The sequence below is a fragment of the Lissotriton helveticus genome, chromosome 8 (assembly GCF_964261635.1).
Source record: "Lissotriton helveticus chromosome 8, aLisHel1.1, whole genome shotgun sequence".
In the NCBI taxonomy this organism is placed as follows: domain Eukaryota; kingdom Metazoa; phylum Chordata; class Amphibia; order Caudata; family Salamandridae; genus Lissotriton; species Lissotriton helveticus.
The window spans coordinates 1,336,697,153-1,336,714,016 of NC_136069.1; the positions used below are offsets into that span (position 1 = coordinate 1,336,697,153).

Below are 16,864 nucleotides of genomic sequence, written 5' to 3' on the forward strand. Positions count from 1 at the left end.
CTGGACAGGCTGAGAGAGGTAGGGGTTGCAGGGAGTGCCCTTGGGTGGTTTGAGTCCTTCCTCCAGGGTAGGGAACACGCTCTGTCCCTCCCTCCCTTCCAATCCTCCTTCTCTACCATCTCGCATGGCATTCCTCAAGGCTTGGCAGTTAGCCTGATATTGTTTAACATCTATATGAAGCCTTTAATTGCGGTCATCAAACAATATAAGATCGAAATTGTTAACTACACTGATGAAACGCAGTTGATTCTTTCCTTGGAGGGAAATGAATCAACCTTGGAAGAATTTCACAACTGCCTGCGAGCTACAGCAGACTGGTTGAAAGCCAACTCTTTGCAATTTAACACAGGAAAGACCGAGGTGTTATACTGCCCAAGGCCTAGGGTACACTCCCTTCTACCCAGCAACTTCTGGCCAGTGGATTTTTCTCCACTGGTGCAGCCTGTAAAGGTAGTTCGGAATCTGGGCGTGATGTTTAATAGCGACCTTACTCTGGAGGCGCAGGTCTCAAAGGTGGTAGCTGGCGGCTTGACCATCATTCGCCTCCTGAGAAAAATCCTTCCTTTGTTACCACCTCATGCTCGGATAGAGGTGGTGCGCTGTACCGTGCTCATTAGGTTAGATTACTGCAACTCCTTACTGTTGGAGTCTCCAAGCTATCTCATGGTTAGACTTCAGAGACTCCAGTCTGCAGCTGCAAAATTAGCCCTGGGGTGGCCAACTCGATCCTCCGCCTCAGGGGCTCTGGCTTTGCTGCACTGGCTCCCAGTGAGGCAGAGGGTGATTTTTAAGTCTCTCTGTCTGACCTTTAAAGCCCTCCATGGGTTAGGCCCTGCCTGTTTACAAAGGAAGTTTTCATGGCATGTACCGGCCCGCAATCTACGCTCCTCCTCGGCCAGGTTGGTGACCATACCGAGGTTTAGGAGATCCAGAGCAGGAGGTAGATCGTTCAGCGTGGCCGCGGCGAAACTCTGGAACTCTCTTCCCATCGAACTCAGTCAGGTCTCTGGCCTTCTCGCATTTAGAAGGCACTTGAAAACTTGGCTTTTCCCAAATCCCTAGCTTGTTTTAGCTGCCCCCCTCTTTTTTCGATATGAGACTGTCAGCGCCAGGATGCCTTTCTGAGGTGATAGTGCGCTTTAGAAGTGAAATAAATTCACGAGTAATCTGTTTACCATTTCCTCATTTATTTGACTATTTCTGTCTTGGCTGAATGTATTCTAAAATCACTAGTTTCTCAGCTTTGTTGAAATCCATTCACTAGCTAACAATGGAATTGGTGCTGCAAGATATACAACTGTGTGCAAAATTTGACACATGTTTTATATTTTATATTTTTACAGTGTTATCCCCTGAAGAAGGGATGAATAAGTCCCGAACTGCATTGGGCTTAATACATCTATGCGGAATATTTACAGAATTTCTGTTAAGAACAATGTTTGGTTAGGCTATTTGATGTATATCGCATAATACAGTGTCATTGCTATGATGCTCATGAATTTGATTTAACATTGAATAAAGAATTTTTTGGAAATCATTTTGAATTTTGAAAAATTCTGTGGAGAAATCATTAAGTTAAATATCAAAAAAATTGCTAGAGCAATTGTATGTCATTTGTAGTAGTGCGAGCTTGAGACCAGTAGGCAGGTGAGCAGAGTGGCTCCCCTTCTTGTTCAAAAATTCAACAAGACATTTTCTGAGAAAACACAAATTTTGCTATCAAATACAAACTCTATGTTGAGATAAATCATCACAAATTCCCCATACGAAAACATATAGTTGTCATTGATCCGAAGAACCAGTTTTTTTCTTTTTTATTTAATACAATTTTGGCTCCCAACATATATATATAATATAGTGTAAAGTCAATAAATATATGAACTGACGACTCACACAAATCTAAATGTTCTCTTTAACAGACTATTATTTATGTGATGCAACAGACTATGCTTTGCGTGACAGTGAAAAATCCCAGTTTAGTCACAGACCTGCAGACACATTAACCACACTAATCCATGGAACAGATTGGAACAAGTGATTAGCCGGTTACTGGAAATGACGCTGACACTGTGTTTTAGTGGTCACTGAAAACTCCCATGGTGTTCCCCAGACTACACTTTCCAGGGAAAGAGGTGAATCACCACTGTGTCCTAGAGGAGTTTGAGTTCTTTGCAAGGAGGAATATTGTCAGCATTGGAAATGTCCCAAAATGATGAGCATTACTGGGTTTCTGGCACATTGTTGGTTTATGTGTTTGCAAGTATAGCTTCTGAGAAGGCAAATCATTCAACCAGCTCTTCCTGGGTCACAAGTAAGGATTGTGCCAGGAAAGGTGTACTTGCTGTTCCTAAGCAACAGTAAAATATGCAGGAAAGGTATGCCTACTTTGACATAGTGTAAAACAAAATGTGTCATAGGTAGTTTTTATTCAGATCTGCTGCATCTTAATTTGTGTCTTACCAAGCTTCTTAATATTGAAAAAGTATGTCTGAAAAACCTTTGCATTAATAATTGTATTCAAGACTCTGCTTCCACTCAGGCCTTCGTTATGAGCTACTCCTAATTGTTGTATGCCCAAAGAGATTATGACTGAGGAAACATGGCAGGCCTGGACAGTTTCCCCCACGGACTCCGGCTGCTCAAAGTGGTTGAAATGGCCTTCTGAAATTCCCTACAGGAATAGGGAAAAGTCAGGTGAACTGGATGTGATAATTCCCGGAGCAGCTACTACTGGACGGGGGTGGTGGGTGAGGAGGCCAGAGGGAATGAAAAAGAAAAAGTTTACCTGGGTACGGCCAGACACTGCCTCTCCTCCGTCCTCTTCTTCCATTCTTCCTGTCTGGAGTCTGACAGCAGGAAGCAACCGGTCTCCTAGGCTCCCCATAGCCAATCACAATGCAGAATGCAGCGTTGTGATTGGTCTGAGCGCCATAGTTTGGCACTCAGACAGGGAATAGGAGCCTGGGCATGTTCTCCACGCAGGCTGTAATACAGCTTGGGTGGAGAACATGCAAAGTGCGCATGAATGTTTGGCCGGCCTGAGACGCCGGCCAAACACTCATGCGCACTTTGACTGGGCAAACCATTCCTCCTCCTGGCCCCTGCTCTGTCAGAAGGGCAGCCCCACACCAGGAACTGGAAAACTAAAATGATAATAACGTTGGTGATTATTGTTTTAGTTTTCCTTTAACTACTGCTCGCAGAACAATGGGGCAACGCTCCTCCACTTTAGTAGAGGAGCCATTGCTGGTTAAATCCTATCCCCTTCGTTTTTTCTCATTACATAGTAGACCCTCAGGATCTAACTCAAAATGGTCCAGTGTTTCCGACACCCAGAAACGCCACTCTGGCTGGTAACAGTATCTCCAAAGGCCAGATTTACCACCACCATCAACAGGCCACTAATAACAATGGCCATACACTGCTGTTCAGTGTTTAGTACTTTTGCCAAGGACACGCAATCTGTATTGATGATTTGTCAAAAAAAGACCATAAATAATTGCCTTTTGGGGAATCCCAAAATTGCAAAAGATTCAGCTTTTGGATGTGTCATAAACTGAGTTTTAGAACAGTAAACCTGTAGGTTCTGCTCAGGAAACTCACACACAGTGGGAAAGCATTATTTGCTGCTTTGCTTTGTAACACCATCTGTCACTGCAATCTTCATGACAGCTGATAATGACAACATTTCACCAACAATGTTTTGAATAACCATTTATGGGAATTGTAAAATGTACTACCACTTACTTCCCACTAGGTTCCAATTCACAAACGTTTCTGCAAGTGTAGTTGGGGTGTGCAAATAAAGAAATTGTGTTTGAAAATTGTGTACACTGATTGAGAGGACAAAGATTACTGGAATGTTAAAACTCCAAAGTGCATGGGAAGTTCACCGTTATGGTAGATATTTCTGCACCTTAAGTATAGTATTATGGGTGGGAACAGGTTATTATTGTGGAGGAACCTGCAAATGACTGTGAGCCCTATGCTTTGGAGTAATAACAAACCTTTTAAATATAGTGTCTATACTCTTGTTAAAGGCAGGAGTTGTAGCTTTTAGGGAAGGGAAAAAGAAAAATTATTTTCGCGTGGAGGAAAAAATACAAAATTACACATACAAAAGCACAACACCACATGTTTTTTCTATGAAGATTTTCAACCTAGTTTAAAATCCAGGTTACTACATTGTTCCCCTGGGCAAATAAAAATGGAAATCTACTGCAAAACTGGAGAAAACGGTACAGGAGTAGATTTCTGACTTTTCAGGCCCCCTTTTTTTTTTAAGTCTCTTGCTTAGGACACACAAATTCAATTTAGCAAAAGGTAACTTAACCTCTTAAGTGCAGGCATCAGCCAGCAGCCAATACCTGCACTACCTTCCAGTGCGGCCAATGACCGAAGCTGGGGAGAGTTTAAATAGAACCACTAATGCTTGTACCAGAGGGTTGCTTTTTTATGGTGAGGAATGAAGCAAACTTGCTTCTACTTAAGCTCCCACTCTCATCCACCCATCTGTGACCCATCCACACCGTACTGTGTGCTGACATCTCAGACGGAAAAGTGAAACCAGTAGACGCCATTAGTGCCCACTGGTTCCACCTTCTGATTTGTGTCGGGAGCATTACTCCGCCTCACAGCACCAATCAGTGTGGGAGAGGCAGTGTTGGACATATAAGAATGTCTCCTTTCCAGAACTGGATCCCCTTAGTGAATCCCTGTTTGGGCATCACACGGGTACACGATCTCCAAGCAGTGATTCATTCCACTAGTCAACATGGAGCAATTATTGCCCCTTTTGGCCTTGGCTTAATCTCCCTTCCAATCTTGACGCTAATGCCTTTCTACCCCCCCCCCCCCGACCCTCAGGGAGGACAAACAGAAAGAGTTTACCCCCAATTTCCCTCCCCCTCGGTGGGACACCAGACCCACTAGACACTAGGGAATGTGATAGGCGGAAATTAAGACTAGCTGAAAGAAAGTGGAGACAACACCCTACTACACTCAAACTGAAATCACTCAGAAAAATTAGAAATAAGTACAACAAAAAGATCCTCAATTCCCAAAAAATATATATTAGCTCAGAACTAGATAACGCTAAAAACCGGCCAAGGAAGCTTTTCGAGATTTTAAAGCAACAATCCAATAAATTAGCGAAAACGGCCCAAGAAACCACTAAAACTCAGCTGAACTGCGAACATTTTTCAACGTGGGAGAAGTGTGGGAACAGTGGGTAGTAGGTATTTTGTGAATCCCCACAGCTTCTTCAATTTTTTGAAAAATGTGTGCTTTTAGCAAAATTTTGAGATTTGGGAAGCCTTGTGGGTAAGAAATATCATGGTATCCACATGAGTAATGCCAACCTGGATTCCCCAGTGTCTCTTGGTTTCATAAATGTGTGGGTTTGGTAGGTTCTTCTGTGTGGTGGCTGAGCTAGGGCCCACATTTTGTAGCTACCCACATTGTAGAAAAAGTATTGATTTTGCTAGGTGAAATATGATGTCTTCAGGTAGCTTTTTGGAGTGTTATGGTTCGAGGGCACAAGGCCCAGCCACACAAGTGTGGTACCATATTTACTGGGAAACATATGGGAACAAAGAGTAGTAGAACATTTGTTATTATCAATTGCATGTCTCTGCACTTTCGGCTTCCAAATGTAAGCCAGCATTTAAGAAAGATGGATATATTCACAGTCATATATCACGTAGAACACTACATATACAAATATGTAAAAACACATATATCATTATATAAATAAATATGTGCCATGTTATTTACAGTAAACACAGTAAACACAATTTAAACGTTTAACATTCACAATACACATAGAAGAAAGACAATGAATTTGGCATCCGAAGTAACTTAACATATATATTGACATATATAACCTTATTATTTAACACCGATATGTGGAGTACTAGTACGGAATGCCTGATCTTTACGTCGACGTTTCAACCCCTATTCAAAGAGTGCAGGTAAACTTTCCTGTTTGGATTTTCAAATTTCCCACATAGGTACAAATGGAGGATTCTCTGAAACTTTAAGGATTCCTCCACTACTTTTAGCAATCAGAAGGCCTAAACACCCAAATGATATATATATATATTGGCTAATTTCTTAGTGCTCTCTCTAGGAGAATCCTCAAACCCTCAGTACCTTTATATTCCCCAGGATGTTGGAAAAAAAAGGACGCAAATTTTGTACTGATACATATTGCGGGGAAAAAAGGTTATGAAGGAGTAAGAGAGAAGTACCCCAAGTATAAAAAAAGGTTCAGTTCTGCTGGTAGAAAAGCCTCAGCAGTTAAGGCTTAGCTGAAATAAAATATTGTTGGGTGACTTTCTTATTATAGTGGGGTTGATTTCTTTCTGTCATTGATGAATTCTGAGCTCTATGCATTGCTAATTCAGTAGGGCACCATTTTATATTTGCGTAACGCATAAAGAAAGAATATTGACCAGTACCACAAATACTTGCATAATAAACAGTCCCAGTATAACGTTGTAGACAATTCTACCTTTAACTAAGCTCTCCAAAGTGACTAGAATGAAATACGTCAGAGTTTTACCAAACTCAATAAATAAATAAAATCTTTATTGATTATTTTTTGGACATGCTTTGAGGAAATAAAGCTCAACAACTGATCATTTTTTACATTGTCTGTCTCTTTACAATTAGGGAAATAGTTTAACCAATCAGCATGAGAGTTCCTGTGTAAACGGTGATGCACTGTTTACTTACTGTTAATTGACCAGATGTCCCCTTTCAAAAAGTGGAAACTATTTTTGTATTTATTGTTTTTTGATAGAGCGCATACAATATTCCAGCAAATTATATAGGTGTTTATATATTAAATACAGATGGGCTAGCAGCAGGTGAGCTTTCAGTCCTGCTCTGAAAGGCCTATTGCTAAAGTTCTCCATCGTCAGGTACCCGTAGTGGCTAATTTGTAAAAAAAAAAAGTGCCAGGGAGCTCGTCAGGAAGCAGCTTGTACCAGCCCATTTCTCCCGGTAGTGCCGCCTAAAATAGAACCAACTACTAGCCATGAAAGTGAGGAGAGGATGTGGAGTAATTGCCAGAGCTGCCAACCTCGGAGAGGGGAACCAGGTTCGAGTCTCATCGTCTGCTCAACATCCTGTGATTCTAGGTAAATCATCTAACCTCCTCGTAAATGAATATGTCTTTAACTGGTGCTCCTGAAAAGCGCCGGTATGGATGATTAAGAGCACTGGAAACCATCGGCTTAAATTAAGCACTGGGTACCCAGTCAGAAGCAATGATTAGAAAGTGTGCATACACAAAAGGTATTATAGTCGGAATGTACACCTGACTGTATATTATGTACTTACATACCACCTGTTTAGATGATGCGAATTATAAGGTGCCACGTGGTACCATAGCGGTACAAAAGGGGTGGTGATGGACGGAGCATCTGAACCAATCAAACACTCACACCCAGTCAAAAGATCTGGGTTTAATCCATCACCGTTCTTTAGCCTACTCTGCCACCCTAGTTCAGACCACCCCCTTTTGTACCGCTTTTGGCCGCCATAAGTGTGGCAGGGTATGCTCAGACGTGAGTCCCTTGCTCACTTTGCCACTGGATTCAAGCAAGCCGGGCTGAAGACGGCTGTAATGCCAGAAACCGGTCCACGGAAGCTTGTTTCCGGTCCAGGGAAGGCATGGCTTGGCAGTTCGGGCTGGACTGTTCCCATGAGGCACAGGGTCAGACTGATTTGCATATAGCCATGTCTGAACTGGGGTGGCAGAGTGGGCTAAAGAACGGTGATGGATCAAACCCAGATCTTTTGACTGGGTGTGAGTGTTTGATTGGTTCAGATGCTCCGTCCATCACCACCCCCTTTTGTACCACATGGTACCATAGTCACTTAAGGAGCCCTTTCCGTGTGGTAAAATACCCATTTATTTATTTATTTATTTAGATAGTTTTGTATAGCGCGAACGTGACCCTTGAGTATCAGAGCGCTTCACATATACAGATACAATACAATAGGTGGGTTAGGGATACATCTTGCATATCATAACCATTCCGAGAATGAGGTAGGTAGGTTTAAAGTTATGTAGTAAAATGATTAATACTGATATGTGGTGGGTAAGTGTAGGATTATAATGCGTTTTATCATAACAATGTACAATGGCGCGATATATTAAACTACAACTTGCCATCGGCAAGTGCATATTCCAATATAGTTTCAGCCGGTATCTGTCTTCAAGGTTATCATACACAATATTCTATTTGCCTACAGTACTGTAAATTGAAGTACAATAACAAAAGGACCAATAGTCTTTATCTGTGCATTTCTCCTCCCGATTCTGGATAAGTATAACGCCTCTAGGTTATTCCCAGTGCAATTAGAGACTTTCTATTTACTTCCCTTTGTTGTTCTGCTTTGGCACAACAGTGTCGTGGCGGCGGTGATGTCTCTTCTCATCTACATGAGGAACTTACTCATTAGGAAAATTTTAGCTTCCCTCTTAAATGTTGCCGTGTTCGTAATTTCCTAACATTTGGAGGGAGTGAGTACCAGATTCTAGGAGCTGCCCCTGAAAAAGCTCTGTCGTATGTTTTCTTCTTCCGGAAGATGGGTGGTCTCAGCAGCAGTTCCTTGGCAATCCTGGCCGGTCTGTCTCCTCCCGATAGCTCTATTTTCTGAGCCAGGTATCTTGGTGTTTTGTAGTGAAGCGCTTTGTGGGTGATACATGCCATTTTAAGTTGGATTCTTGCTTCGTATGGTAGCCAGTTTAGAGCTTTAAGGTGTGGCATGATATGATCGAATTTCCTAGATCCGGTGATGAGCCTTGCAGCAGTATTGAGACATGCTTTTAGCGGTGCCGTGGACATTTTTGGTAGACCTGCTAAAGTAGTACAACCATATTCAATCCTTGCGATAACTAAGGATTGCACTGCCATTTTGAGATCTGCTGTAGAGATGAATGGTTTCACTTTCCTAAGATAGTTCAGGTGAAAGCGTGCATTTTTTGCCATAGATTTGATATGGGTTCTCATGTCAAGGTTCTTGTCTAATGTGATCCCTAATGATTTCGCTGAGTCCACTAGAGTAGGAGTGCAGTTTAGTGCTGTGATAAATTTAGCACATTCTTTCACTTCCGTGTGGTTCTTAGGTGGAGAGATTAAAAGGAACTCCGTTTTTTGTGCATTTAGTTTCAGATGATTGCTGGACAACCAGTTTAATGAAATTTTTAAGGCCTCGTTCATTAACATGATATCTTCCAGAGAAGCGATCTTGATGTATATCTGTGTGTCGTCTGAGTACATATGATAAAGTATGTTTGCGTCTTTAAGAATTTCTGTCAGAGGTTCGACATAGAGGTTGAAGAGAGAAGGAGATAGTGTAGACCCTTGAGGAACTCCGATCACATTAGGACAAGTTGGAGATAGTGTCTGGTTGACCAAAAATCTTTGAGTTCTATTCTGAAGGAAGGATTCAAACCATTTCAGCACATTTCCCGATATTCCCATCCTGTTATGCAGCCTGCTTAGTAATTTTTCATGATTTACCGTTTCGAATGCAGCGGACAGGTCCAGAAGTACTAGTAGACATGTTCTATTCTGATCTAGGGCCTGTAATGCATCGTCGACAATATGCAGGATTGCTGTTTCTGTGCTGTGGCCTGTTCTAAATCCAGATTGGCAGTCGTCTAGCAGTGTGAAATTTGATATGTGGTGGCTCAGTTGGTTTTGTACACATTTCTCGATTAATTTGGCCAGTACTGGAATATTGGTAACTGGGCGAAAGTTGTTAGGGTCTGCTGGGTCTGCTGTTGGTTTTTTGATGATGGGAACCACTTGGCCTGTTTTTATACAATCAGGGAGTATCCCTTGTGATAGTGAGGCATTTAATATTCTGGTCCATATCGGGATGACGATGTGGTTGATTTTTTGTAGACATTTGGCGGGAAGAGGGTCATTATAGTGGTTATTTGGTTTGATATCCAATAATGTTTTGGCTATAGTATTCTGATCGTAAAGCTTGAAGTTATCCCAATGCGCTTTGTTTTTTGCCTTGTCGTGTTTAATTGCGGGGATGGGGTTGATCAGTCTGTGTGATTTGTCGGGCATGTTGTCTGCTGCCAACTTAAGCTCTATTTCCAATTTGTTGGCCTTGTTGGTGAAGAAGGTTGAAAAATGTTCGCAGTTCAGCTGAGTTTTAGTGGTTTCTTGGGCCGTTTTCGCTAATTTATTGGATTGTTGCTTTAAAATCTCGAAAAGCTTCCTTGGCCGGTTTTTAGCGTTATCTAGTTCTGAGCTAATATATATTTTTTGGGAATTGAGGATCTTTTTGTTGTACTTATTTCTAATTTTTCTGAGTGATTTCAGTTTGAGTGTAGTAGGGTGTTGTCTCCACTTTCTTTCAGCTAGTCTTAATTTCCGCCTATCATCATTCAATGCCCCATTGAACCAAGGGTTTTTGTCTTTTTCAGTTTTAGTGGCATGGCAGTGTTGACTATGTTAGATATTGTTGTAGTGTAATGATCCGTTAGGTCATTCACATTCTGCACGTTGTCGGGCGGGTTCAGACCTTTCTTACAGCTTTCTACTAGACTTTCAATATTCGCATCCGTGTTGTTCCGGGTCCACTTTTTGCGTTTAATAGGCTGTGTGGTCTTATTCCTTTTCAAGGTGGGTATTAGGAAGGTTATTGCATGGTGATCGGACCAGTCCCACTACATAACTGAGTGGATCACTATGTTCTTGTTTTTTGATATTATCCAATCCAGTGGTGCTCCTTTTGCGTGTGTCGGCTGTGTGCAAGCTTGGGTAAGATTTAACTCAGATAAAAAGTCTTTCAGAACATTTATCTGTTTGTCTTTCTTGTCGTCCCAGTGTAAGTTAAAGTCGCCCAGTAATATGTCATTAGATTGGGTGTTAGAATTTTCCGTGATGATCTCCATTAACTGGTCTATGAAAGTGGCATTATTTCCAGGAGGATGGTATAGGGCATGTAAGTTACATCTTTGAAATTCTGTGGAACGTATATTTAGACCAAGGTATTCACAAGATTCGAGGGAGTCGCATTGATTTAAGTTGATTTCTATGTCCGATCTATGTATGCAGGCTATACCACCTCCTATCTGTTTTTGTCTGTCTAGTCTCACTATGTTATATTGAGGGGGCACTAGCAGATCCATGACTGTGAACGATGATTCCGACAGCGATGTCTCTGTTAAGATTGCAAGGTCGATTTCCTGTCTTATAATGAGGGCTGCAATGTCTGAGGCATGTTTTACTGCGGACCTACAGTTGAGCAGTAGGCATTTCAGAGGTTTTCTTGTGTTACTAGAGTCCTGTTCCAGCAAGTCTGTAGATAATTGGACTTGTTGTAAGTTGTTAAGGTTAGGTTTCCTTTCTTTATGTCTGGATGTTCTATTAGCATCAATCGGAACTGTTCTTATTTCTTCCCCTCTACTATGTTCTGGAGGCTCATATGTCCGGAGTAGGGCTAGGGTTTCATCTACTGTTAAATAACTAGGACTCCTATCTGGGCGGTTTTGCCTATTTAGTGATGGCATGGCTATCTCCTTCCTTTTTTCTTGAGAATTATGCAAAACTTCTTGGATGTGTTCTATTTTGGAGTGCGTGCTTATCGTGAGTTCCAGAATCTTTTCCATTGTTTTCCGTGTGCTAAGGATGTCCTGTGATATATTGTCAATTTGTGCCTGTAAACCTTTGATAACGCTCGGTGTCTGAGGCGACGTAACAGTGGTGTTTATCCTCCCATTTCTGTATTCCCTGTTTGTGGTTCCATCGTGAACCTTTAAAGCCATATCCTCATCAAAGTATGCCACGAAACAAGAAGCTTGTGCTGGGTAAAATAACCATTTCCCTAAAACAAAGAATTATTAAATTATATGAAACGTCTCAATGTGAAAATCAGGCGGCCTATATTCATGTGGTTCCACCTAAACGCTGGGCGTGAAAGAGCAAAATCCAGCAGCCACATCTGCTCAGAAACTGACAGCTGCAAAAGTTAAAAACCTCCAGCAAAGCATTATCAACTTGTCAATATTATTAACACGGAGCCTGCAGCTGGAGCCTGTCTTTGAACCCGCTCGAACCCTCTCCAGTGCGCGCCATAACATTTTCTAATAAATGTCTCTCTGTTATGCTAGAATCCTTACTTCGAGAAAAAAGATCCGCTTATGGAATAAAAACTAACATGTCTGCATTCTGTGGGTAACGCTGAATGTTTGTCTGGAAACCAACCCTCCCAGTTGTTGTTTCTGAGTCTCTGTCGGTTTGACCAGAAGTGTCAGTGGGTTACAGGTTTTGATAAGACCTTACAAAGGAGTTATTTGATAAAAAATGTTCTGCTAACGCAGTTTGTAAACAGGGCTGTAAGACATTTAGCAGAAAGTAAGGAAATTTGCTACCTACGTCTGTAACTCGAGAATTACAGACAGGGGTATATTTTGTGTATTTTGGACCAATTCGTGTAAAGTTTAGAATTGGTGTAAAAAATGGCGCAAATACTTTTTCTCTACTGTTTCTGCTTGCATAGTTCGTGTACTCGGGATTCAATTAAACCAAAAGATTGCACTATGCAAAGGACAATGCTTACCATGATTCCATGATTATAAAAAAAGGATGCATTTTGTTCACTTTCCAAGTGTGAAAACCGAGTCTGTTCGATGCAAAATAAGTATGTCCTATTTCTCATTACGCGAACTATAAAAAAAGATACTGGAAAATCAGATTTCACCATTGTTGAAGAACAGTTATTCATGGTCCTGATTTCTGTGTTTAAAGTACCAGTAGACAAGCCAATGGATTTAAAAGCAGTAGATGTATCATATCATGTTTGTATCAGTAATCCTAATTTACCCTGGTGCAAAAATCTTGCAACATAGTAGCAAAATATGTTTCTTTTGATACCATTAATGCCTCTGATTCATTTCCCTACTCTAACTCCGTCTTTAATCCAGCCTCTGCTAATCCTGCCCTCTTTCATATTTTCTTTTTGTCCACCCCCTATATCCCTCATGTGCTAATCCTGCCATTTTGCAATGCGCCAGCACCCCGAATGCCCTCACAGGGTAACTATGTTAAGCTCACATTAATACGACAACAAGCTCAACTCGTTCTCATTTACCAACTAATCCACAATTATGATGCGCAATCTTTTACCATCTCCTAATTTCTCTCCAGCAGTGGCGTAACAAGGAGGTGGGGGGCCTTGGGCAGCAGGAGTTTGACTTGCGGCTGACGTGAGCGTCAAATGTAGGGACCGTCGCCACCCCCACCCCCTCTCCGCTCTTACCTGTGGCTGTCGCGGGGCAGCAAACGCCCGACATCCATGGGCATCAGACTAGCTATGCCACTGCTTTCCAGCTTGGTTATTTAGAAATTGTGGCAATCATACTTAGCGTAGCAGCTGCAGGACCATAAATGAAAGCAAGTCTACATTCTAAAAATAACTAATTGGGTCTCTCTGATGCTATTCTAAATAGCTATCAAAAACATTTCAGTAGCAACCTCTTTCAATCCCAACAATATCACAACCACCATGCCCTAATCCAGCGGCATTGCCAAGCACTATAACTCCAAGACACGAAACATCAAGAACACTACCTCAGCAATACTCACATCTGCACTTTTTCCCTTATTTGCCTTTCTTGTCCCACTCATCAATCCTGACATCCTTTGCTGGCACACACTTTATCAAACCTCTTCTTATATCTCTAATCCCTCAGGCACTCTTCTGGCCTGTTCTGTTCTCAAATTATGAATCTTACAGCACTATCCTCCTGCAATCGCTCCTCTTGACTGGTGTTTACCAATAATGTTTAAATTACCAGTAATGCTGTAAATACTGCAAAATCTTACTGCTGACTCCCTCTTCCTCCCATTTTACCTACAAGGATAATAAACAAGGTTTATTATCATTTTATTTTTCTCTCCTGGGCAAGTCTTAGGGGTGGGCCCATTACGGGTGCAGTCACAGAGGGGGGACTCTGTTGTCAGTGCGCACGTGGGTTTGGCTGGCAATCTCAGGACGGCCAAACTGACATGCTCAAGTGAAGCTGTCTCCAACCTGTGTTGCGTCACCAGGTTGGAGACAGCAGTCACAGGATCCCAGTCTCTCTGAAAGCGTAAATCGAGGGTGCTCACCCCAATCCTGATGCTGCTCTCATGCAGCATAAGGGCAGCATCAGGATTGGCTGCAGCAGATTCTGGGAGCCTGTGCTGGTAAAGAGCAGAAGAGCGGCAATGCAGTAGATACGTTTCTTTTTACTTATTTTTGTTGTCATCCTTCGCCCCTCCTCCCCTACCACTCAGCTCGGACACCAGCCGCCACTGCCATTATGTCCTTCTTATAATGTCTAATTCCCCCGATCTTGTTTTGGTTTTCTCCATCTCTTTAGTTTTGAGGACTTGAATGCAATGCCACTGCTCACAAACCTACTCCACGCCCACAGAGAAGGAACTGGAGCAAAGTCACAGAGGAGCACCTCAACTCCACCCTCAACCACGATCACCCTCCCGCATCAACTAACACCAACTATGCAGCCAAAGAACTACACCGGTGGATCACCAACTGTGCAGACAAGCACGCCCCCCTCAGTAACCCCGAAAGACAGCACCCCATGAAGGCCCCCTGGTTCACCACCGACCTCCAAGAATCCAGACACACCTCCAGACGTCTCAAAAATGATGGAGGAACAGCAAAACCACAGAAGACCAGCACACCTACAAGAACGCCATGACAGAATACCACCAACTCATCAGATCCACCAAAAGGACCTTCATACGGAACAAAATCCTCGCCAACTCCAGCAACTCAAAGGAACTCTTTAGCATCATCCAACAATTCACCAAATCCCCCAGCGAAGCCACGGACGTTACACCCTCCCAGGACCTCTGCAACAAGCTCGGCTCCTACTCCCATCTGAAAATTAAGGCCCTCTGCAACAACTTCAGTGAACAGACTCCTGAAACCACTCCTTCCTTCAGCGACGGTAGCCAGCCTACCATCGCCGCCTCAACCCCGGACAGCCAGCCTACCATCATTGCCTGGACCCCAGTCACCACTGACGATACCACCACGACCATGAAGACAACTCACTCAGGAGCCCCCAAGGACCCCTGCCCGCCGCACATCTTCCACAGAGCTGCCGCCACCATAGCACCCAAGCTACGATGCACCAGCAAAGCCACCTACAAAACTGGCACATTCACCGACGACTGGAAACGCACAGAAGTCAAGCCCCTCTGCAGACCTGACAGACCTGACAAACTACAGACCCATCTCTCTCCTTCCCGTCATGGCCAAAGTCACCAAGAAGATCGTCAATGCCCAGCTGACAAACTTCATTGAAGAGAACGCCATCCTCGACCCTTCCCAATCCGGATTCCGCAGCAACCACGGCACCAAGACCACCCTCCTCACCGCCACAGACAACATCTGCATGCTCCTTGACCAAGGCCACACCGCGGCCCTCATTATTCTAGACCTCTCCGCAGTTTTCAACACCATATACAGGGAACTGCCCCCGACTGGCTCCGCTCCTTCCTCGCCGGCAGAACCCAAATGATCAGATTCCCGCCCTTCCTCTCCAAACTCGAAGAGATCACCTGCGGAGTACCCCAAGGATCATCGCTCAGATCCACGCTCTTCAACATCTACATGGCCCCCCCTTGCCGCCATTGTTAGACAGCATGGACTCAGACCTATGCCGATGACACCCAGCTCATCCTCTCCCTCACAAAGGAAACCAATGCCACCAGACTCAGCTTCCAGGAAGAAATGAAAGAAGTGGCATCCTGGATGATCAGCAGCTGTCTGAAGCTCAATTCGGAGAAGACAGAAGTCCTCGGACCCACCCCCTCAGCTTGGGACAATACCTGGTGGTCCACCACCCTCGGTAATCCCCCCAACCCCACGGACCACACCCGGAACCTCAGCATCATACTCAACTCCTCCCTCACCATGACCCACCAGAGCAACACTATTGCCTCAACTTGCTTCAACACCCTCAGCATCCTTCGCAAGACCTTCAAATGGATGCCCCCAAATCCAGAAAAATTGTCACCCATGCACTCATAAGAAGCAGACTGAACTGCAGAAACGCCCTCAATGCTGGAATCAACAAACCTGGTCGCAAACTCCAGACCATTCACAACACCGCAGCCAGACTCTTCCTCATCATCCCACAACATAATCACATCACCCAACAGCTGCAAGACCTCCACCGGCTCCCCGTCGAGAAGAGGGTAACTTTGAAGCTTCTCACCCACACCTACAAATACCTCCACAACACCAGACCCAAATATCTCAACGAAAGAGTCTCCTTCTAGAGAATCCTCCGCTCCGCCGACCTTGCACTAGCAGAAACCCTGTGCATCCGCAGAACCAGAGCAGGAGGAAGAGCCTTCTCCTACGTTGTGGCAAAGGCCTGGAACGAGCTCTGGGTCAACATCAGACACTCCCCTACTCTGCACACCTTCAGGAAGAGCCTCAAGACCTGGCTTTTTCGACTGACTCGGAGCAGCCTCCCCCCCCCCCACCTCCCCAGTGCTTGAGACTTTCGCGGGTGAGTAGCAAACCTCACAATTCCTTGATTGATTGAATGTCTGGATCTCAGGACCATTTCCTCACGATGAAGAGTCACCTTCTTCAGCTTGGTCATCGGTGCATGGGTTGAACCAGGCTCGATCTCCCATCCCTGTTCATCCTTATCAGCTGGAATGTACTGTGCATGCTGAGGGGGTGTTATTTTCGTTTTGGCTTTGTCACTATCTCACTTATAATTTCTCCGCTGCCAAGATTTGGGTATCTCTACTCTAAAATGTTAAATTGCAGAAAGTTCCATAAGCTGGTGCTC

At 43.6% G+C, this 16,864-nt stretch overlaps 1 protein-coding gene across 1 annotated transcript in view; it reads left to right on the plus strand.

The window, feature by feature from the left end:
• CCDC80 (coiled-coil domain containing 80) overlaps positions 1-16,864 on the plus strand; it is a 268,776-nt gene that overhangs the window by 140,630 nt on the left and 111,282 nt on the right. The window lies entirely within an intron of this gene.